The sequence below is a fragment of the Lissotriton helveticus genome, chromosome 6 (genome assembly GCF_964261635.1).
Source record: "Lissotriton helveticus chromosome 6, aLisHel1.1, whole genome shotgun sequence".
In the NCBI taxonomy this organism is placed as follows: Eukaryota; Metazoa; Chordata; class Amphibia; order Caudata; family Salamandridae; genus Lissotriton; species Lissotriton helveticus.
This window is the reverse complement of record NC_136067.1, coordinates 23,235,509-23,260,252: the sequence shown is the minus strand read 5'-3', so window position 1 is coordinate 23,260,252 and position 24,744 is coordinate 23,235,509.

Below are 24,744 nucleotides of genomic sequence, written 5' to 3'. Positions count from 1 at the left end.
GTCTTGCTGCAGCGCTTCAAATGTTTTCAACTCTCCCCTTGATATCACGTCCCCTACTGTTGAGATGCCGATGTCATCCCAATGTCGGAAGCCTTTCAATCTGTTGAGTTCTCCCAGCCATCGACAGTGCCATAGCGGCGTCTGCCGGGTGGGCCGCTTGTCCCATCCCATGCGTTTGGTCGCCCTGTGCCATGCGGACAGTGTAATCTTTGTGGCCGGCAGAAGTTGCTTCCCTCCGGTCCCTCCGTACAGGTAATATAGCACGTTAGTAGTGGACCATTTCGACCTCTCTAGTGCGTAGGTAGGGTGATCTATTGCCGCGTGGAGCCATTCATTAATCGGAGTGAGATGCTCCGCCCAATAGTATGCTTCTAAGTTAGGCAGGGAAATCCCTCCACTGTACTGGTGGCGCTGCAGTGTAGTTAAGGCCACTCTCGGCTGTTTCCCCAGCCATAGGACCGCACGTAGGTCTGCGTGGATTTTATTCAACGTTTTAACCGGTAGTGAATAGTATTCGTTTTGCAGGGCATAGAGGAACTTCAGAAGCAACACCATTTTATATAGCGCTGCGCGGCCTAATAAGGTGAGCGGGAGCTGTCTCCACCGATCCATTTCTGCCTTTGCACTTGCCATGATTCGGGCCACATTATTATTAAAGGAGAGCGAACTATCTAGTGTCATGTACACTCCCAAATATTGGAAGCCCTCCGTGGTGTGGATGAGGAGTTCTGGCAGGCAATCGCTTCGCTCCAAGCCTTGCGGGTCATATAGAACCGACTTATGCCAATTAATCGTATGGCCTGCCCTTGCACCGAAGTCAGCCAGTTCTTGGAACAGCACCGGGATTGTGGCGTCCGGGTTTGTAACAAACAACAGGACGTCATCGGCATATAGCGAAATTTTCTCCTGGGTATCCTCAGATTCCCCCCATGTAAAGCCTCTAATTCCCTGATTCTGTCGGATCTTGATCGCTAAGATTTCTATTGTCAGTGTGAAGAGTAGGGGGGACAGTGGGCACCCCTGGCGCGTTCCCCTACCAATACTGAATTCGCGCGACACCCTACCATTGACTCGCACTCGTGCCCTCGGGGCCGAGTACAGGACTTGAATCCACTGTAGAAACTTAGGGCCAAAGCCAAACCTCCTCAGCGTCTCCATCAAGAAGGGCCAGTGGACCGCATCGAAGGCCTTTTCTGCATCCAGCGATAGGAACCAGTGGGGCTCGTTCCTCTCTCGGACTTCCTGCAGCCAGTTATGCGTGCGGCAGAGATTCAGTTTAGTTGCCCTGTCTGGGAGGAAACCTGACTGGTCCGCGTGCACCAGGCCCGAGATTACCCCCCGAAGGCGTCTAGCAAGGACAGTGGCCAGAATCTTTGCCTCCATATTGAGTAGGGAAATCGGGCGGTAAGAAGCACATATGTCCCTAGGTTTGCCCTCCTTCTATATTGGGACAATTGTGGCCATGGCAAGGTCGGGTGGCAGGCCCACCGCCTTGAATGCCTCGACGAATAATGTTTTTACATGACGCTGTAACAGGTCGGCCGTCCGTTTGAAAAATTCCGCTGGGAAGCCGTTGGGCCCCGGCGTCTTCCCCGGCTTCAGGGATGCTATGGCCTCTGCTATTTCCTTTAGTGTCATCTCTGCATCTAGGTCCGCGACGTCCTCAGGTGACAGGGTCGGGACCTCCATGTCGCACATATAGTAGCGTGCTTCGTCCTCGTTCCCCAACTGCCTGGCTCTGTAAAAGTCCTCATAATATGCTGCGAAGGCCTCAGCTATAGCCTCGTCTGTGCATGCCGACCTATTCCCTGTCAGTGTGATCCTATCTAGCTGTCCTTTCCTTCCTGCTCAGCCATGCCAGAAGTTTACCCGATTTATCCCATACGTCATATAATCGGTGTAGCGTTGCCAGTGCCTGTGTGCGTGCTTCCCCAGTAACAAGTTCTCTATAGTGTCTTTGTGTGTCTAGTAGTTTCCTAAGTATGGTCTCTTCCTTTCTATGGTGGTATTCTGCTTCAAGTGCTATGATCGAAACCTCTTCACTAGAGACAGTAGCCTGCAGCTTCCTCCTGGCCTCTCCCAACCTGCTGTGTATGCGATCCCTGAGGACCGGCTTCATTGCTTCCCAGAGTGTGACCCCTGATTGGACCGTGCCCTCGTTTTCAGCCATATACACCTTTATGTCAGCCCTGATACCCTTCAGTATCTCAGGCGTTTGGATCTCCCAGGCTGGTAGACGCCATTCCATGCTCCCTTCCCTTCTCCCCCGTCCCAAGTGTGCATATAGTGGGGAGTGATCTGAGATTCCCTGTGCCTTGTATTCCGCTAAATCGGTCACAGAGATATCCTGTCGGGACGTGAATATATAATCCAGCCTGGAAAATACCCTGTGGGCCCCGGAGTAGAAGGAGTAGGCCTCCCTTGTTGGGTGGAGCCATCTCCAGACATCTGTGAGTCCTAGAATTTGCATCTGTCGGGCGAGTGCTGTGTCGTGTCCTATTGCAGGTGACGTCCCCGATCTGTCCCTTGTGACACACATCACGTCATTGAAGTCTCCCCCCACTATTTGAATCGTGTCCGCTGTATCCAGAAGGATAGCGGTGATTGCCTTAAGGGTGCGTGCCTGCAGCTTCGGGGGGGCATAGACCGAGACGATAGTGTACCTGCGCCTCCTCCAGATTCCCTGAACTCCTGCGTAGGTCCCTTGCGGGTCTAGCCATGTACGAGTAATAGTGAACGGCGTGGATTTGTTAACGAGGATCGCCGCCCCCCTGGAATCTGATGTGTAATCTGCGTGCGCTAATACTACGTGCCTGCCTCGTGCTATAAAAGCGCAGTGATTGCCTCTGAGGTGGGTTTCCTGGAGTAGGATTATGTCCGGCGCTAGCCTTTTATGGTAGGCATTTACCAGGCTTCGTTTAATCTTTGACCCAAGGCCGTTCACATTCCATGATAGTATCGTGACTCCTGCATCACCAGTGCGTGCATTATCTAGTGGGTCTGCCATTGGGTGGTCCCTCCTTCTTTCCAAGTGGGTCCCCCGAGCAAGGGCGGCTCACGGTGTGGCATGGTGTGGTGCTGCTGTTTCCTACCTGGTTTTCCCCTCCCTCCCCAATTCCCTTGGTCCCCCAACTTGCGTATACCGAAAAACCATCCCCTCCCTCCCTCCCCCTCCCTCCCCTTCCAGTTGCGTCCCAACCGGGGACCGAACCACCCGCGGGAGAAGGCCTGTCGCCCTCCCACATAACCTCCCCATCACTCTCCAAACAACTGTATAAACAAGGAAAACAACATAGGAGGGCGTGTCAACTTGCGTGTTCCCGGGAATCGGGCTGCTATCTCATTGTCCCCCGGAGATCTGTGTTCATGAGTGTGAGTCCTGAGTGTCTGTTGCGGGATCTCTCCCCGACGCGTCCTGTTCCAGGAGCTGTATTTCAGTGACAAGAGGGTGGATGGAGTCGCCAATACCGTCTTCTCCGTCCCTTCCGGATTCATGATCTTCTGATTCGTCCCCCTCATCTCCTTCAGAGCGGATGCCATTCCTCAGGCTGCTGAACCTGGAGCCCGCCATTGGGGTATTACTCGGGGATATCGCTCTGCCCCCTCTCCTTTCGCTGGAACCCCGTGGCTGGTAGGGCGTAGCTGGCTCACGCCTCTTTGTCTTTCCAGATCGTCTACGTTGTGGTTTCGGTTGTTCCCAGCACATTTTTTCCGGCAGTGATCTGTCCCTGGCTTCTCGACCGGCTATCTCCCTGCTGTTCAGGATAGGGCGTTCTTCAAGCCATTTCCAGGCGTCCTCCGGGCACGTGAAAAAAATGGTTTTGTCCTTATAGATTACTTTGAGTTTCGCCGGAACCAGGAGCATGTATGCTATATGCAAGGATCGGAACTTCATCTTCACAGAGTCAAAAGAACGGCGTTGTTTGGACACTTCCTGACTATAATCAGGGAAGATCATGATCGTGGCGTTTTCAAAGCGGATTTCCCCCAGTTTTCTGGCTTCTCTAAGTATTAGGTCCCTGTCCGCATAGTTCAGGAATCTCGCTATGACTGGTCTCGGTCTCGCTCCCTCTGGTGGCTTGGCCAAGAGTGCCCTGTGTGCCCTTTCAATGACGAAGCATGCTGAGAATTGTGCCGCTGGGAAGGTGGTCTGTAGCCACTTGTGTAGGAAGGAGGCCATATCTCTCCCCTCGAGTCCTTCGCTAAAACCTACAAATCGAATGTTATTGCGTCGAGATCTATTTTCGGCATCGTCCACTTTCCATTGCAGGTGGCGATGCGAGGCCTGAAGCTCTGCCATGTCCTTTTTTAATGCCGTGATCGATGCTTCATTGTCTGTGACTCTAGTTTCGGCCACTGTCACCCTCTCCGTTAGATTTCGAAAGTCCTGGCGCAGCAACGTTATCTCTGAACCAACTTCTCAAATTTTTACTTCCAGTGCCGCCCGTGATTCCTGAATGTCGCTCCTGGAGGCTTGGATGGCCACTAGCAGCATTGTTGTTTCTGTAAGTGGGCCCGGTGTTTCCGGTCGCTGCTCCGAAGTTGGTCGTGATGTCGCAAAATTGTCCATTGGACCCTGTTTCGGTGTCTTAGGAACCGTGTCCCTCTTCCCCATGGTGGTCCTCGTGGCGGGGCGGGCTGTTCTACTGGGGTGCCGCCCATCGCGTTTGAAGCCCGTTGATTATAGTGGGTTGTATTCCTGGCGCCTTCGCTCTCGAGGCCGTCGCCACACCACCCTCGGCGGTTTTGTGACAAGTGTCCTCAGGGGTGTGTGGGTTGCGGCGCTATTTGGCTTGCCAAGTTCTTCACCCCCCTCAGGGCCCCGGGTGGGGCGACCCTACCACCCCTCTAGTAGTCACCAGGTGTCTTTCTTCCCTGTGCCCGGTCTGCATTCGCTCCGAAGCCCGTTCCTTGGAGCCTTCCCAGGCGCGTTTCCGCCAACAGAGGCGCTGTGCGTGTGTTCACGTGGTCTATCTCCGTGCGGCCCTTGGGGTCCGGGTTGGCTGAGGTGGCTGACTTGTTTCCTCTCCCTCCGCCCGAGTCGTGCGTGTGGTACGACCCTCTCCCGTGTGGTGCCTGGCCCCTCACAATGCCCCCTAGCGTAGGGGGGGGGGGTACTGCCTCTTCTTCCCTTTCCTAGTAGCCCCACCGCTGCTTCAGGGTCTTCTCTCCCGTCTGGCAGTGTTCATTGACATGCAGTGGGGAGGGCAATGGTTGGCTTCCCACCCCCCGCCACTCCCGCAGCCTTGCTGTTATTCCAGTCTATGCGGGCCAGGTTCCCTGTCAGTGCCGCCCCTGACTGGGTCTGCTTTCTCTGCAGGTGCCCTCAGTGTTCTGCCGCCTGCCCCCGTGGGTCCTCCTTGCCGAGCGGTAGTTGTGCAGGCGGGTGTGGGTGGAGGGGGGGGGAAGAGGGCGCCTCAGTCAACGTAGGTGTCACTGACTAGGGGTCGGGGGGTATTCACCGGCTCGGTAAATCGCTGCAGCAAGGCCTTCCCCTGGGCTGTTCCCTCCTCCGACGAGACTCCCCCTGGGCTCACCTCCGCAGCAGGATCCCGATGTCGCCAGCGGGAGCGGACCAGCTCCGCTGATTCTGCCGCCTGCGTCCTTCGTAGTTGGTGGGGGGGGGTGAAGGGCTTCTCCCGCTCTCCGCTCCCGGATAACACCTCCGCCAGGCGATGTGACTCGTTGGTGGGACCCGCTCCACTTCTCCCCCGGACTCCGTGCCTGCTTACCGGGTCCGCACACAACCGGCCGCCATCTTGGTAAAGGCAGCCGGTTTTCGATCAGGAGCTGCCGCCACTTCGCGGGTGCCTCTCTCCGCACCAGAAGGAGGACCGGGCCCTGCCTCAGTCGTGCTGCGATTCCGGTTCCCACCCAGCGATCGGGCCGACTCCCAGGGCAGGTTCGCTCCGTCACTACGGCTGCTCAGCCCCTCCCGGTCTGATGTTGGTTCTGCCGATTTCGGAGAGTTCCACGCTGGTGTCGGTATCACTAAAGCAAGCCTCTGCTGCAGTTTTTGTTCACCCACCGTCTGGCATAAGGTGGTGTGAAAGACAGATTAATGTGCAGTCCGGCCGGAGCTCCGGCAAGACACGACTTAGCCGGCCATGCTGTTTCACAGATACAGACTTGAACAAATATACGCAGTGAATTATCTACTCACGCATTTATGCCCAGAGTCAGAGCCCCCACCCACACACACAGACATTCAGGCACCTATACAGATACTCAGACAAGCAATCAATAGCCCATTTAGATCCTCATTTAGCTGCTGACCAAACCTTGGAACCACTTACACACCATCTGACAACCTAAACTGTGTGAATGTCTGTATCAATCGCTAACACATGCATTAAGTAAGACACAATTAATCACTCACTTATACAGTCAGTCACACATACTTAATCATGCATCCTGACCCTTATACACTCATTCATTTTTCAATACACCTTGGCATATATATAAAACATATTTACATTTTAAAGAAACACATCATTACTGGATGATGTCATCAATGATATAATTTGAGATGTCATCAGTGATGGTTTGATTAGATAATTGTACACCAGGGGCTAGATGTAGGTAATTTCTATTTACCGATTCCTAAATACCGAATTTTACCGATTCGGTATTTAAGAATCGGTAAATAGAATGTAGGTAAAAACAATTTTTAAGGCGCTCATTAATTTCTTCCTGGGCCTCTTTAACTTCATTATGCTTGTTCAAGGCTTCCAAATCTACATATATATATATAGTACTTTAAAACAAATATATATATATATATATATATATATAAATTATTATGTCAGTTTTAACTTTTTTTAATTAACTTTATTTGTTATAGTTGTTCAAATGTATATTAAATCTAATTTAAAACAATTGAATTATTTTTTGTATTCAATATATTTAATATTTCTTTTTTTATTGTATATATGTATATATAGATGTATATAAAAAAACGATATTGTGTATACATATATTTATCACATCAATATTTTTTTTCAATATTTTTGTACTTACCTCTAAGTATAAGGAGTCAATTTTTTGCATTCTATCATTTTTACAACAATATTTTTTACATCTAAATTTTTGAGGTCAATATTCTTTCAGGGAACCGGCTAGTTCTTCATCTTCACAGCCATTAATGTACATTATGGGGCTCTCCCGGTGAAGCAGACAAACATTTAACATGGTGAACCATATGTGTCAACCAAAATTGTTAACATTTCTTTCAGACGGGGTTTTTGTAGGCTCCTGCTACTAGGGGGGTGATTAGTATGGTAGCGGTAACAGGACCGCCACCCCAGTTATGATGTGACCGCCACCCTGGCTGTCGCATCAGGCATTTTAACATTGTGGCGGGTCTTGCTGGCTGTATCACCCGCCGCAATGGTAAAATGCCATGTTGTGCATTGTCATGCACAACATGGCAGGCATCGCGCGGTGGCGATCCGCATGCGCTCGTAATCAGCCCCTAGGTGTCCCCAACATTCCCTTCCTGTAAAACAGGAGAGAGATTTGCAATCTTTATCCTGAAAGATGGATAAAATGACCTAAGTCCTTTACTAGCAGAATACGGATGACCCTGGGGCAAATACTCCATGCATACCATGTAGCGGTGGGGAAACAACCTTTACAACGCAATTTTTACTATGCACTACCATTACAACAAAACATTTACAATGCAAGATCCATTATATCGCATGCCATTACAAAGCAGTCATTACAACGCATACCATTACAACGCATACCATCACAACGTATGTCATTACAACGCAGTCATTACAATGCATACCATTACAACGCGTACCATCACAACGCATAGTACCCTTACACTATCCAAAACGTACCCTACTGTTGCACCCCCTGGAGTTAGAATAGTAGGTTTTACCCCTACACTATCCAACACTTACCCTACTGTTGCACCCCTTGGAGTTCGAATAGTAATTTTAACCCCTACACTATCCCACACTTACCCTACTGTTGCACCCCCTGGAGTTAGAATAGTAATTTTTACCCCTATACTATCCAATACTTACCATACATGCAATGTAATGGTATGCCTTGTAAAGGTATGCGTTGTAAAGGTAGTATGCGTTGTAATGGTAGTTTTTAGAAAATTTGTTGTAATGGCATGCTTTGTAATGGAATGCGTTGTAAAGGATTTTGCATTGTAAAAATTGCGTTGTAAAGGCATGCGTTGTAAAAGTATGCGTTGTAACGTCGTACATTCATAGCGGTGTACTGAGTTCTACTTTGCAGAATTCCGTGGAGTTTCTGAAAAACTCTGCTGAATTTTAGAGATTTCAGCGATCCAGCATAGTTACTGGCATATTTTGATTCCACCATTTCAGAACAAAATAAGACTAGAAATGTATAGAATTGGAGTCAGTAGCACTCATGCTTGCAAGGAAATTGGCAGGCTCCCTTATTTTATAAGCAGGGTGACAGCGCCTATGAGTCTGAATACGTAGGTGTTCCTCCCGCTCTAAAAAAGAAAGACAATAGCACAGGGCACTGGTTCAGGGCAGCACAGAGAGGTACTCTTCCCCCCCTCCCTCCTCCACTCATTCTCATGTCCTCCTCCTTGCCTCTTGTTATGCCCCCCTCTGCCCCTCCTCCACTTTCTGCCCAGTCTCTGGGGAGGGTTTTAGAACCTTGTCTCAGCGATTCCCATCTTCTTGGGGAGCGCTGAGACTAAAAAATACTAAATACACACAAAGTGTGCACGTGTGAATAGTCTTGTAAATGTCAGGAACCCCAAACCCTACATGGTAAAAGGTATTTAACATTACTCTTGCCACAGATATTCCCAGCAGCTGTCACCCACTTGTTTATGCGCGTGAAATGATGGATTGCTGGTTTCAACAAGCAACGCCACATATTCCTGCATGACAGTCCAGTCTACCTGAGACCACTAGATGACGCTTTTTCCATATATTGCTTTTGGCAGTATCTTGACACTTACCGAGCTGAATTCATTTGTTCCAAGTACGTCCTTTGTACTCTCATGAATCTCAATGTATTCGTTTTATAAAGCGCTGCAAGCTCTGTTTCCAGTATTAGGGTAAACAGCTCTATATAAACAATGCCTCTTACCCCTCCTTGTCTCCATTTTTTACCGCCCATAACAACTGGATGTTTTACTTGGCTTGCTACACTGTCGGCTTTATCTAGTGAATGAGCACTATTCTGCGTTAGGACACTAATGGGGACAATGTTAGCTGTTTTATTTTTGTTTTTGTATTTGCATACCGAGCACAGCGATCACTTCAGGAACACCGCTCTTGGTCAAATATTTTTTTTTTAGTTTACACTGAGCGCAGTGCCCACTTTCCTTATTTTTTATTTTTTAACTTTAGTTATGAGCGCGGCGTCCTGTTTCAGGGACACTGCGCTCTTTTTTGTTTTACTTTTATAAGTGCGGCATCCGCTTCACAGACACCACGCTCTGAACGAAGCTTGCTCTGCTGCCGTTGCTGTGACACGTTTTTGTGAATCAAGCTTGCAATGCAGCTGCACATCAAGTCATTGTGTGTGAGCTGGCCCCTCCCATTGTCATCACCAACGAGCAAATGAGCTGGCGCACCTTTTCAAAGAGGGAACAGAATTTATCTTTTTTACAAAGGAGGCTGGTGCCATTTGAAAGTGGTGGGGCCCACAACTTGAGGTGGAGCACACCGTGACGAGCGAGCTTAGCGAGTGAGCCAGAATGACCTAAGGAGGGTTCGGGGGTGTCTCCCCCCGAGAACATTTTTAAAAATGAATCAGCAAACGGTGCATTTTCAAGCAAATATGAGAACACATGTACTTTACTCTTCACAGTCAAAAACAAGGTGAGGGTTGGCCTAAACTAATTGAGTAGCTTATCCAGTCCAGGTTATCCAGTCCAGGTTTTAGCTTCGCACTGTGAGTCTTGTAGTCCTGGTCGTGTAATGAGATATATAGGTCTACATGCCCCAGAATGCACAGCAAACTCCTTGCCTGGATGAGCTAATCATGACAGGATCTAAGAAACATGGGTGCTCTGATCCAGTGATTCTCTAGAAGAGGGTTTCCCATTTCCATGCAAGAGTCACTCAGCCAGTTCAAGTTTTTTTAATCTGTTCTTGGTCTATTATACACATGCAACCGATCACATTGCTTCGTTCATCTAGATTTTAGTTTTTGAACATATGCACAACTGCCTCCATGCCTTAATAGTGATTTACATAATTCTGGTTTTCCAGTACAGGAGTTTGCAGGGGCTGGGCACCAGTATTTCATTTTGAGGGTGGTGCTTTGTTGTTCATCATCAGAATGACACTGAGTAGGAAAGGGAAAGACAGAAAAGAGAGAAAGAAGGAAGAACAGAAAGTCAGGAAAACAGTGACAATGAATGACAGGCAAGGAAAAGACTACTTGATATTCATAATGCAGAAGAAAGTGTAGGGTGGTTAAAGACAGAGGCATGAGTCTGGATCCAGAAATCCTAGTATTCAGGGACACGGACCACTAAGAAAAACATTGGGCCCCTGCACTTATTTTTTTCAGTAGTTAAGTACTTCAATCATAATGAAAAAAGCAAAGTTACACCGCACTTAGGAGCGAGCAGTCGCAGCCGCCGTGGGAAGGGTCAGTGATTTGTTCCTGGACAGATGGACATACTCCTTAACAATTGTACATAATTGTGGCATACAATAACACAGGAGCAAACTGAATTATGGTTGTGAGGTCACCTTTTGCGAATGCCTCGCTGCTAAAATCCTGCCATTTTGTTTGTAAACCTGCTTTGCAAGTGGAACTAGCTTTGTGATTCAAGCCCTAAGTTAGTTGGGAGATGGTTTTGTAGCATTGAGCTGCAGTGTTCTGTGAAACCTAAATGGCAGGCATTCCATTGGTTCAAAAAAAGAGATGAGACACCTTTTTTAAAATATAGTTAGTTGACCTCATGTGGTGCGCAGTGAGAGGACTTGGGCATGCACTTTAAGGTACTGAAGAGCCAAGCATGCAGGAGAGAGATCCCAGCTAGCACCCAGTATTGTCAGTGCTACTATTACACCGAGGGACCCTTGCACTCATTGCACCCCACCTCTGCAGCCGATCTCTCTCTTATGCCTATGTCGCCCCGTGAATGGACCTCACCATGCTTCCCCTCACCATGCTGCAGAGTTTGCCTCCTGCTGGTGGTCCCTCATCTCTCTCTTCCTGTGTTACCCTAGTGAGTGCCCCCTTCTCTTTGTCTATATCTAGCTCTCTTTTCTCTCCCTGTCTGTTGTTGACCCTTTGCCCAGTCCGCCATTCTATCTGCACCGCGCTAACTTTTGTCCTATCTTGTTACAACGGAGGGCCTGCCATGCCCCCTATCTGTGCATCCATTCCCCAGGCTGGGTCTTGTAATCTTGCACTGTCTTCCCTTGAACTCTCCCAAAGTATACGTGAAGAGTACCAGTACCCTTCCTTGGTCCCACATCCATCTTGGAATATGACCAGTTTGCTCAAATTCATTAGCCTAGTGGCGCTACTTAGTGATTGTGTCATGTTACGTCAGAAGGCCTGAAAAAATGCCTTTTCACTGTATAGTGCTACTCAAGGAGACTTATTTTGTTACTGCTGCACTAACAATGAGTGTACTTTTCCTCAGGAAGGCAACCCAGTGCAATTAAAGGAGACAGAGAAAAAATATTTGCCTCAATTTTCTCTATGCTGACTTTGTTTTTCTGAGACTGCAATGGCTGCTGTTCTGATTGTAGTTGTTAAGTAGAACAGGTCATTGTAGCTTTGTATCTCCTATTAAAGGCCATGTGTGCTGTGGGGGTTGTAATCTTTCGTTTTGACACTGCAGTGGCTTTGTCAATATGCTCCCCAGTCCCCCTAGACACCCATACGACCAACTTTTCATGATCATCACCGACAGGACTAGTAGGGTTTCACAGTACAAACGACAAAACTATTCCTATGTCATTTTCTTGTTTACGATCTTTTCAAGAGTCTTGCTGAATCCCGGCGCTCCCATGCTTTGCCTGTTTGCGCAGGAGCGCTACAGCCTAGTACACGCGAACATAAGACACTCTCAGCCATGGAGGTGACCTGGGGTCACCTGGCAGACGCAGACAAGTTTTCCTGCTTGCTGCCTTCCCTCATGCTCATGAACGTTGTTAATGGTTCAAGTTTCGTGCTCTGGAGGCTTCCCTGCTCTGCTCTATTTAAGAAAAGACTGGGCATCTAAAATGCAAGCTCCTCCCCAGCCAGCTTCTGAGAGCTGTACAGGTTTAATGAGCCTATGGAGTCAGAAATAGAGTGTGAGCTAATATGCCAAAGGGCTGAAGATAATATATACTATGGGCCTGATTCACAGAATGAACTTAACCCCTTCCACGCTGATGACGAGCTGGGCTCGTCATGGCATAGCCTCCTCGCACGCTGATGACGAGCCCAGCTCGTCACGTAACATGCGATTTAAAAAAACTCAGCTTTACGAGCGGAATTCCGCCCGTACGCATGCGGTTAAGTCTCAATCCTAAACTTACTACTATTTTGGTATTCACAGAAGTTAGGATTTTGTCTTAAGTTTATCTTAAGACAAACTTAAGACAAACTTAAGAAATACTTAAGACAGACTTAAGTTAGGATTTTGTCTTAAGTCTGTCTTAAGTCTGTCTTAAGTCTGCCTTAAGTTTATCTTAAGACAAACTTAAGACAAAATCCTAACTTCTGTGAATACAAAAAGTAGTAAGTTCATTCTGTGAATGGCAAAAGTAGTAAGTGGATTCTGTGAATACCAAAATAGTAGTAAGTTTAGGATTGAGTGTTAAATTCATTCTGTGAATCGGGCCCATTGAACGGAAAATCTCTGTTTTAACGAATGTTAGCAATTAGCTTGGACCGGCAGGCATGAGGCATGAGTCAGACTCGCGGGTAGGGTTGGGAGGGAATAAAAAATTACCTTACCGGGTGAGGTCCTGCACTGCCTCCAAACCCATCCTGGCTGGGTCCTGGTTTTCCTGCAACGAGGTGTAGCTCTGCCAAAGCATATGCACTGCAGCACTCCCTGAGCTTTTGATCGAAAGCTGCTGGACTCAGGACTCCACCCCCCCAGGCCTCGTCATACAAACCACATGACCATTGGAGGAGGCAATGCCGGTTTTCCAAGGTAGACACCCACTTCTGCATGCTCGCTCTGAGTCTACCCCACCCTTTTCCATTAAATGAATGTAACTCTTCAGACCCCGCCCTGGGCCAGAGCAGTATACGCCCAAGAGTAAGCCTTAGCATTGCTGCTGAAACTCGCCACGTCTTCCACAGTGATGTCACAGGCCATGTTTGTGCCTTTAGGGCGAGAATCATCACACTCACTCGGCACCTGTGTAGTCAGGTACTCCTACTGAACCAAAAAAAATCTAAAACCTTCATAAAAGAGCACATTTCCCTTCCATCACATGGAGAGAGGGAGAAAAACCAACGGGCAGCCCTGGTCAAAAATAAGCAACCATTACCTTTTTGGCTAGGCTGCTCGTATGTTTTTCAACCCTCGCACCCCCCGCCCGTGATTGCAGGGCAACGCCCCTTTTGCCCTTTAACACCAGCCACCCTTGCTTTTTTATTGGTTTTGGGGGAACTAGGAAGTGTTGTTGCTCCCCGTAGCCTTTAATTCTCTTTTTGTTGTGTTTCTTTTATTAAACTGGTTGTGACGTAAGGAAGGCGCCTCTTGAATTATGCATTTTTTTTAAAGTTGTTGTGTTGTTCAGACAGGTTTCTGCTGAACAAAGCGTGCAAAAGTGTTGCTGGCATTCCTCGGCTCCTGCGGTACGGCCTATTCGGGCCTTTCCCTTCCCTTCTCGGAATTTGCTGCAGGCAACAGCGCTGCCCGGAAAACTAAAGCAGTGTTTGTGGTGGTTAAGGCACAGTTTTTGGCATGTATTAAGAAAGAGCCCCTGGAAGGGGGCCCAAGTATACAATACGCCCTGCCCTATCTGGCAATTGAATGCCTTGATAAGCAGGCCTGCCGATTGCAGGGTTTGTCAAACCTTCCCCATGGGCCGGGTGATCCTGCCAGGAGGAGCTAAAAACAGCAAGATCATCAAGATATGCTGCACTAAATAGCTCCAACCCAGCAAGGACTTGATTCACCAACCTTTGGAAGGTGACAGGGGCATTATTTAAACCAAGGGGCATAACAGTAAACTGATAATGCCCATCAGGTGTGGAGAACGCTGTTTTTCTTTGGCTCCATGAGCCATGCCAATCTGCCAGTACCCTGCAGTCAAGTCAAAGGGGATGAGAAATTTGGCTTCCCCTATGCTATCTATCAGCTCATCAGTTCTGGGTATGGGGTGAGCATCTATCTTAGTGACAGCATTGAGGCCTCTATAGTCCACACAGAACCGTATCTCTCTTTTTCCACACTGGAGGTGAGGTTTGGGGACTTTCAGAGGGCCCAGTGCCCTTAACTTATCAGCTTTTATGCTCTTCTTAACTTGGGCACACTGCAGATAGATCTTGGTTTTGACAGGCAAGCTGTCCCCAGTAGCCACATCATGGGTATACCAGTTTGTCTGGAAAGCGGTCAAGGAGAAGAGCCCAGCATATCGCTGCAGGACATGTCTACACCTACAGTCAGCCTGATTTTGAGCTGTGAGGACTTCTGAAAAGATAACTGACCCATCTTGTGGAATGAAAGAGAGGAGGTCAGGGAGAGGTTTACTCTCTGTCTCCTGATCCTCATAAGTGATCAATAGCATGGACACATCAGCCGCATCACAAAAAGGTTTATGGCGGTTAACATGGATCAACCTCTTGGGGTGCCTGCTAGTGTCCAGGTCTACCAAGCGGATTACCTCACTTTTCATTTCCAGTACAGGGTAAGGGCCACTCCATTTGTCCTGGAGAGCCCCTGGTTCCATAGGCCCTGAAAACCACACCTTGTGCCCTGGTTGGATCTCCACCAGTGTAGCCTTTTGGCTGTCCCACAGCTTTGGGAGCTGTTGGCTGGCCTCAATGTTTTTGGATGCCTTTTCTGTGTACTCTGCCATCCTGGAGGAGCAGCTTAGTAAATAGTCCACTACATCTTGTTTAGGTTCACAAAGAGGCCTCTAACAACCTTCTTTTACTAGAGCAAGTGGTCCCCTCACAGGATGCCCAAACAGAAGTTCAAAGAGTGAAATCCCTACTCCCTGCTCTGGCACTTCCCTGCATAAATGGCAGAAGGACATCCATTTCCTTTCGAGTTTTTCAGGGAGCCCCATGATCATGCCTTTCAATGTCTTGTTGAATCTCTCAACAAGGCCATTGGTTTGTGGGTGGTAAGGGGTAGCGAATTTGTAGTTCACTCCAAACCCATCCCACATTTCAGGTATGCATACTTGAAGAGGGTACCTCTGTCTGACACCACCTCCTTAGGTAACCCTTCCCTGTTAAAGATACCAATGAGGGATTGAGCTACTGTAGGGGCTGTAGTAGTCCTAAGGGAAATTGTATCAGGATACCTGTTAGTATGACTACTGCTACCAGGAAATAAATTCTTCCTGGTGCTATGGGTGGCTCAGTTGGACCTACTATGTCCACACTAATCCTTTCAAAGGGAATCCCAACCACTGATAGTGGAATTAAGGGGGCCTTTGGGTGCCCACCTGCCTTTTCACTGGCCTGACATGTTACATAGGAGCAGACAAACTCATTCACTTTCTGTGACATCTGGAGCCAGAAGAAATGGCTGATGCTTTTCCCAAGTTATAGTCTCCCAGGTGCCCAGCTAGGGGGATGTCATGGGCCAATGTGAGCAAGAACTCCCTATATAGCTGAAGCACTACCACTCTCCTAGAGGACACCAGGTTTGGGGTCTCTGTCCTCAGTATGCAGGAGTCCCTCCTCCGAATAGGTCCTGTGGGAGCCACTGAAATCTCCCTGCTCCTATGCAACAGCTTGCTGTTACAGGCTTTCAAGAGTGGGACAGACCTGATGTCCAAGGCACAACTGGTCCATAGAGGGTCCTCCCGGGTCCAGGAGCTCAACCTTTTACGGTCAATTTCCATGGGCTCAATTCCCTCTTGGGTTGACAAGTCCTCTCTCCAAGGAAAGGAGGTCTGAGGTTTTTGCTGTTCAAAAGCTAGTCCCCTAGTTGCTGTTCAAAAGCTAGTCCCCCAGCCTCCTTAGCTATCCTTTAGGAAGGTTGGGCAATCTCCTCATGCTCCAACACTTATTGTTCAACCTGTGCTTGATGTTGTGCTCCTGTCTTCGCACACACTATCTCAGGAATTTACAGCATGGCTGCATTGGCTTTCAGGTCTACCTCAGCCCATGCTGGGGTGTCCAGGCCATTTCCAAGCAGGCAGGCAGCTGGAAGTTTTGGAGAGAGCACCACCTATGTCAGGCCAATAACCCCCATCCCAGTCTAATGTCACCATAGCCATGGAACGGTCAGTAGTAACACTGGCATCATTGGTGACTGGATAGGCTTTTCCAGACAGGAATTGTTTTTGGGAAACCAGTTTGTCTTTCATCATAGTGGCAATGGCACCTGTATCCCTCAGGGCTTCTACTCTAATTCCATTCACTAAAAGGTACTGTGAGTACATTTTATAGTCTGGGGGGGTAAAGATCTTATCTGGAGATTTGGCACACTTGTACTAGCTGTCGTAGGACATGGGTCATTCTTGTAAGGACAGGCAGAATCTCCAGTTTGGTGTGCAAGCTTCCTACAGGTGCAGCACCAGGCCTTTAGGTTATCAAACTTTTTACCCTTATTCCCACCAGTGTGCTGGAAAGGTTTCTGGAGCCCACCCCTTTAACAGACTTTTGGGGGCCGTTAGAAAACTCTTGGTTGTTATCTCTGGTGCGGAACACCCCCTTTCCCATGGAGAGGTTTTGCAACCCCTTTCTTTTGGAACCCCCCAGTGGCTGTTTGGGTCCCCCTAGTCTTAAACCCAATGGTCTGCCTTCTTTCACACTTCTTGTGGATAAATTAGACCTAGGTCCACCAGAAATTGAAGCAACTTTTCCGTTTTGCAGTTACTTAATATGTGTTCTTTCATCAACAGATCATAAAGCCCAACATAGTCATGCACTTCACTTCCAAATAATCAACCATCTAGTGTTTTTATTGAGAAGTCATATAAAGTCAACCCAGGACTGGCTCTCAGCTTTCTGAGCCCTCCTAAATATAATCCTATAGTCCTCATTTGTGATTCTAAAGCCCTCAATCAGGGTGTCCTTCATGAGGTCATTGGACTCAGCATCTGCCACACAAAGGGTCAGAAGTCTGTCCCTGCGGTCACCAGTGAACAGATCACAAAGTAATACCCCTCAATGTGATTTCTTTGCTTTTCTCATTTCACAGGCCCTCTCAAAGGCTGTGAACCATTTGGTGATATCATCACCTTCCTCTTTCTTGGGGAAAATCCCTTTTGGGTTTTAGGGTCATAAGATTGATCAATTTCCTATTTGGTTTGCTGACACAATTGATGGGAGTTAAGCCTATCTCTGCTCCCCCTTTTTTCCAGATCCAGGAGTCTGGGTTCTAGATCTATTATTTTGGTCAACCTTGCTGGAAAGATGTCTTTTTCATTGAGGCCATCCTCAACGATCTCGTCAGGAACTGTCCCACCTGTGTGGGGCCCAGGTGCTGTGAGTACTCCCCTTGGAGTCAGAGGCACAGGGACTCTGTCCTCCCTATTTAGTGAGGGAGTAGGGAGGTTGTCCTTCATGTCACTAATGTCATCAGTTCCTGAGTTGGGATCTCCCCCCTTAGAAGAGTGGTCCCTTGTGTACTCTACCAAGAGCTCATGGAGCTTGGCCTTGGAATTACAGGACTCCATGCAATTTTCTTTAAGTTACACAAAGACCTTAGTTCACTCATTTCTAGATGGAGGTAGGAGGTGAGGTTGAGCTCCTCAACACTATTCTGTTTAGTGGTCATTATTTCACTAATAGTATTTCACTAATAGCGGGCATCTTTTTACAATAGGTCTTAAAAAAAGTCTAAAATATTTTTGTCCCTAAGTACAGTAAGTTGTTATTTAATAGGAATGCTAAAGGGACTTAACCTAGCCCCTAACAGACTTTAAAAAAAAAATAGAATATCTTGTCAATTAAAAAATCAGAATCTAAAGACAATCTTTTGAGTTTTTGTTGTGTGATCAGGTGTTGGCTGAGTAATCTAACAAATGCAAAGTTGCAGATCTCACAGCTGATCCACCAATGTAGGTAGCTGGCTCTGCATATACTATACCAAAAAGAGGTTTTGTATGCACAGAGTGCAGTGAGTCTGCAAAGGTGTGGCAGAGGTTAACGTTGATAATACCTTATTCCCAATTTAGTGATAGCTGGACTGAGCACTTAGGCTTATCAGCGGGTTGTGTGAATACATTTGTTGTACATACTCATGCAAGGCAGGAACACACACTCAATGACAACCTCGACAAGGAGATCATAAACTTCAATAACTGGATTAAGAACTGTGTGGTCTCCTTTACCCCCATCAAATCCAACAAGCAAAGGAGATCAAACATGCACACCAGCTGGTACGCAAAACACCTCTGACAACCCAAACGGCACTCTAAACAATTTGAAAGGAAGTGGATAGCCAACCACAAACCCACTGAAAGAAGCACTTACAAGGTGGCACTCAGATGCTACCATCAGCAACTAAGAGACACCAAGAAGAGAGCAATAGCCAATGGTATTGAAGGAAGCTTCAACAGCTGCAAAGAAATCTTCTCGATCGTCAAAGACTTCACCTCACCCTCAGCCACCATTCAACAATATCGCTACCTCCCAACAACTCGGCGACAACCTCTATAACATCTCCCACAGCAAAATCACAAGCATCTATAGAAACTTCCCAAACCAACCCAACCTCAGGGAACTCATTCCCAACCTACCCACCACCATCCAAGGCAGCCTACTGGCCAAATGGACAACCCTCACTAGAGATGACAGCATTAATCATGTGAACCATCCACTCAGTTGCCCTAACGGATCAAACACATCTACAACCTGGAATTACACTAATCAGCACCACCCTGATCTACATCATCAACACCTCCATCACGTGTTCAACATTCCCAAATGACTGGAAATTAGCAAAAATAAATGTGTCCTCATCAAGAAGCCATCAGTCAACCCGAACCAGCTTAACAACTTCTGACCCATTTCACTGCTCCCCTACCCAGCCAAAGCGATTGAAAAGGCTATCAAATTCAACTCACAACCCACTTCGAGCTTCACCACCTACTAGACAACACTCAATTGGGATTCAATCAATCAATCAGTATTCTTATAAAGCACGACTACTCACCCAAGGTGCTGATTCAGAAAGAACCAAAGCACCGATCAGCTGTCATCACACCCACTAATTACATTTGTACTGTCCCTAATGAGGAGAAACAGCTAGCTTTAACATGCTCAACCTCTCTGTAGCTTTCAGGTTTTCAACACATTCTCCCACTACACCCTCATCATAAGACTTCACAAGATTGGCATCAAAGGATCCACACTCACCTGGATGTGCCCCTTCCACACAGAATAAACTGAAAGGATCAGATTGCTACCCCTCACACTAGTGACCAAGACCCTGATCCTCGGAGTCCCACATTGATCGTCCCTTAGCCGCACCCTATTCAAAATCTATATGACACCGTTCAACAGCATCATCCAATCCCAAGGCATCACTGTCATCTGATACACAGATGACACCCAAATCATCCTCTCCCTGATGGACAAAACAGCCAACACCAGATCAAACACCAGAATTACATGGCCATGTGTAGTATCTTGGTTATAGTGCTTTTCATGTCATCCGCTGCTCCGCCAGATGATGTAACATGGAATGTTGGTGCATGAAATACGCAGTTGGAAAAGGGCTGAGTGCCTTGCTGGCTGCTCCTGGTGGGGCTGTATTAACATTTGTGAACATTTCAAGACTTTCAAATTCAAGTCTGGAGTACCTACTCTCAAGTTAAGGAAGCCCCTTCTACTACAGCTGCACTTAATCAACTACTGGCACATTTCAGCCCCACCAGTGACCTCCCATCGATCGCCCTCTACGCTTAAGTGCCAGTTCCAGTTTATATGCAGGTCAAGTCTCTGCCTGCTGTTCCCAAAGCATCTCAAAATGTCTGTTCTTGCTGTCCCTACAGTGTCTGTTTCAAGCTACAACTCACGGCTTTTCTGTAGCTGCATCTATTTTAAATTCTTTATTTTAACTGGATTTCTACTGGCTACTACAACAATCTACTTCAAGGATTCTGCACCCACGGAGCCTTCCAGTAAAGTAAGCCTTTTCTTTCACTTAATTGACGCTGCACAGAGTTTGTGCTTGAGTACTGCCTGCATTGGAACAAAGCTTCTCTACATCGATGCTGCGCAGGTGTCTGACAAACATTACATGTGGGTGCCTGATTTTTACTTATGTTGGTGCGGAGTTCCCTGCTCACTGGGACCTGCACAGAGTCACGCATGACTGTGCTCTGACAGATTTCCATGGTCTGTCTGATATGAACGCTGCGCACTTTGTATCTTTGTTGGAGATTGTAATTTTCATCCGGATGTGTGCGCAAAGAATTATATTACTACACAATTTGTTTATCTTGGCATGGGGCAAATGGCAAGATTCTCATAGACAGCTATACTGTGCTCAATTTGTTTACTGCAGGCCGTGGGCGTTACTTTGGAGGTGCTTCATCAATGACTGGATGCCACAACGCGTGTGCGGGCAAAGGCCTAGTTCATTTCATTTTCTTATGGGCCTGGTTATTTTTCAGTTAAACCGCCACACCATTTGTTTAAAAAAAAACGTGCCGTCTCACCTACCTTCCACATTGGGGGCGCATGCTCTTCATCCAGTGACGTCCTGCCATCCTGAAGATTCCCCTATCATTGTGGTCCCGCACAAGGTACCGTGATCCTCCCGGCACAAACGTCGGGGAGCGTGCCGCCATTTTGGTATTGGTGTCTTACGCTATTATCTTTGCCTGCGTTGCCAACCACGCCACTTCTTGCTTGTTCCAATAAAGTTTTAACAAGGACGGTCGGAATCCTGTCACAGCGGGGAGTTCGCTTAGGCACAGCGTGTTGAGGAATCGACTACAAGAATACATTTTCATCAAGGACACATGGAATCTGAGATTAGTGTTGTGGTTTTGTGTTTCGTCAAGACGTGGTATCGTCATTGCTCCATTTTCTACGAGATATCTCTCACAGGTGGTGCTTACCTCAGAGAAATGTTTGTTGCTGGTTCATTGACTTGACATCCTTTAACTAGTCTTACATATTAGTACAGTATTTTTACAATGTTTGGGTTTATAGTCCCATGGTACGCCACTTCCGTGGGTGGCGTCCCTTTTCTACGGTGCATAATAATTTTGGTATAGTACGACGCACAATAATTTTACCTTCACACAGTGCACAATGTCTTAGTCAGTTAATTGTGCACAATAAATGTTGTGTTGTACGGTGCACAATTTATTTTACCTTCACACAGTGCACAATGTCTAGCTTTCATTTGACCTCTCCACGAGGTATTTGTCTTTTGTTTCAGTTCACATTGTTGTAAACTTCTTCACGGGGTGTTTCATGTGGGTTGTATTCCCGCTACTCTTGTGCACAACATTGACCTCTCTACGAGGTATGTCTCTTTTATTTCAGTGCACACTTTTACTTCAAGTTTCACACGTTGCGCGTATTGTTGTCCCGCACATACATGCACATTTCTTGACCTCTCCCCGAGGTGTGTTTTGGGGTTTTTCCCTTTTTCTTTGTGCATATCTTACACCTTCACTACTTAGTGCAATGTAAAGACCCAACTTGTGGTTGCCTCTTCACGCTCATATTGTTACCCACATGGGTGTATAGTTTGGTTCTTGTCCATTAACTATAGTGCATTGTTCTTTTCCATTAACTATAGTGCATTGGTTCACGTTAGACTGGGCGTTTTTGTCTCTCTACTCTGTTTTCTTTTTCATTCTCAACACTGTAGCCCAGTACTTTTCAATGTTGTTTCAACTCAAATGTTTATTATATTATGGAGAAGTATGAGTTATATAATGTATTTCTCTTCTTCTCTGTCATCTTCTATTCTCCATCTTTTCCAGAGGAGCAAAGAATGTAACTGGACTGTCAGCACTTCTCTCGATGAGCATATTATTTCAAAGGACTCGAGTTCCCATACCATTAGTCCAGAGGTCTCTGGTAGCTGCCTGAGGGCTTCTTCACTGAATGTTTGTTCCATAAAGAAACATGAATTTGAAAATCATGATCTGTTAGCCGATTCCTCCCCTGACATGGTATTCCTTACAGAAACTTGACTTACGGACGCCTCTAATCCCACCATAGCTAATGCGGTTCCCCAAGGCTACCAGATCATGAGGAAAGATTGCCCGGTGGGGAGAGGTGGGGGTTAGCCGTATTATATAGGACTTCTGTTGTAACTTGTGTTTCCCTGCTGCTCAGCTTGTATGCATGATGTGTGGAATGTTAGATGATTGGAATGTTGATGTGCTGTGAATGTCAGTTGAGTGAAGGCTGAGCAGCAGGACAGCTGCTCCTGATGGGGTTATCATCATAACTTAATATCTTAATAAAGTAACTTAAAGAACCTACAGTTCCAGCTTCCTTTGATTACTTCAACTTCAATGTCCTGTATTCCTTCAGCCAACTAGGAAATAGAGGGGGCTGAGAGCCTGGGTTTCCTCCTAACAATCTCTGCCCACCAATCTATGGCAGGAATAAATATTTATCACGGCCCCCCCCCCCGGACAAGCAAAGAGGTTTCTAGACTCTATTAGCCGTATTATTCCCCCTACTGCGGCTAAATACAGCCTCTGTGTGGTCCTCGGGGACTTTAATATCCATATGGATAAGCTACTTGATCCTGACTCCATAAGAGTACGCGAATCATTCGTCATTTGGAACCTGACTCCCAATGTCCGTCTCCCTACCCATGATAGAGGACATCTTCTGGATCAGGTCTTCTCTTCTAACCCGATTTTTGCAGAGGCCCCCCGTGCCCTAACTTGGTCCGATCAACATTTTGTCATATTTAATATTCGTCGAGAAAATGTTAGATCCCAATTTTTAGACAATGCCAGAACAAGCCACAATTCCAGGCCATTCCATCTGATGACACCTGAGGTGATTCAGTGTGCCTTGAGTTATCACCCGATTTCCTTAAGTGGCAACTTGGAATATGACGTTCAGGCCTTAGAAGGCTGGCTCCAATGCCAGGCATCGGAACTGGTCCCCCTTCCCTCAGGACTGCTAAACGTACCCGTGACTCTGCACCTTGGTTCACGGCAGCCCTAAGGGTCAGCAAGAGGACCAGTAAACATCTCGAAAGAGAGTGTTGGAGGAGCTAGAGCTCCTCTGATAAATCACGCTACAAAACAATTTAAAAAAGTACGCAAGGAAAAGAAACTGTTTCTAGTAACATAAATTGACTCTGCAGCAACAAAAGTAAATCTCTCTTTAACATTTTTAAAAGTTTCTCCTCCCCCATGTCTACCTGTCGTCCGTGTGCTCCTTCAAGCGATTGGACTGAGCGTATGGCCTGTTTCTTTTATAAAAATGTAAATCAGACAGGATACCTTCTCTGTCCCGCTGTCCAACCAGGAGGATGTCGGAGAACTTCTCTTGGATGTGCATCCCCGCCTTACCACCTCCCTTACCGAGTTCTCCATGATTTCTCAGGAGCAATCCTTATTGCTTCTGAAATCTCTGAAATCTGGCTCCCCCTGCAACCCTTGCAAGTCCTGTCTGCCTTAGCGGAAGTGATCAATCCTATAGTGAACCCAATTCGGAACACTGCTTTGCAGGAAGGCTCCATGCCTCAAGCGTGGAAACATGCCAAAATCCTTCCGCTCCAAAAGAAACCTACGGCAGACCCTGAGGTAGCCAGCAACTATCGGCCTATCTCACTCCTGCCTTTTTTCTCAAGGGTTGTAGAGAAATATGCTAATGGAGTTTTAACGAACTTTGTGGAAACCAATCAATTGCTGCACCCTAACCAGTCAGATTTCAGAGCTAATTTTAGCACTGAAACAGCTTTGCTAGAGGTGGCTGAAACAATCAAAGCTACGCTGGACAGAGGCGGTAATGCAGTCTTGGTTTTACTGGATCTCTCAGCAGCCTTCGATACCATGCGGTATCTGTGGCACAGTATTGAGGTGGTTTACATCTTTCCTGGCCAACCGCTCCCAAACCATCTGGTCTCCTCCATTTGCTGCAGAGATCCCTTCTTTAAATGTGAGTGTACCTCCGGGCTCTATATTAAGCCCAACACTATTTAATTTGTACATGCCCCGCTTTCCCCCCTCGTCGAGGAATCAGGGGCTAAAATAGTGTCTTATGCTGATGACACCCAGTTGCTGTTTACTTGTGATAAGGGCGCTGATTTTAATGGTACTCTAATTAATTCCTGTCTTTCAAAACTTTTTTCCTGGTTTAGTCACAACCATTTAAAATGCAACTCTGAGAAATCCGAGATTATTTCTTTTGGGCCACATCCATCTGAAGCCTCGCATACTTGATAGACACAAGACATGTCCCCCCCTGTGTCATCTGTCTCCACCGTGAAAAACCTAGGAGTTAAGTTGGATGCAACCCTCTCTATGAAAGTCCAAGTTCAGACTGTGGCTGGGGTGTATAGGCATTTATATAGCGCACTACTTACCCGTAGGGTCCCAAGGCGCTTCGACCGCTGCGAAACCCTTCCTGGCTTCCCTGAGAGATGGTCCCTTAATGGGTATCTCCAGGGTGAGACCAGGCATCCCC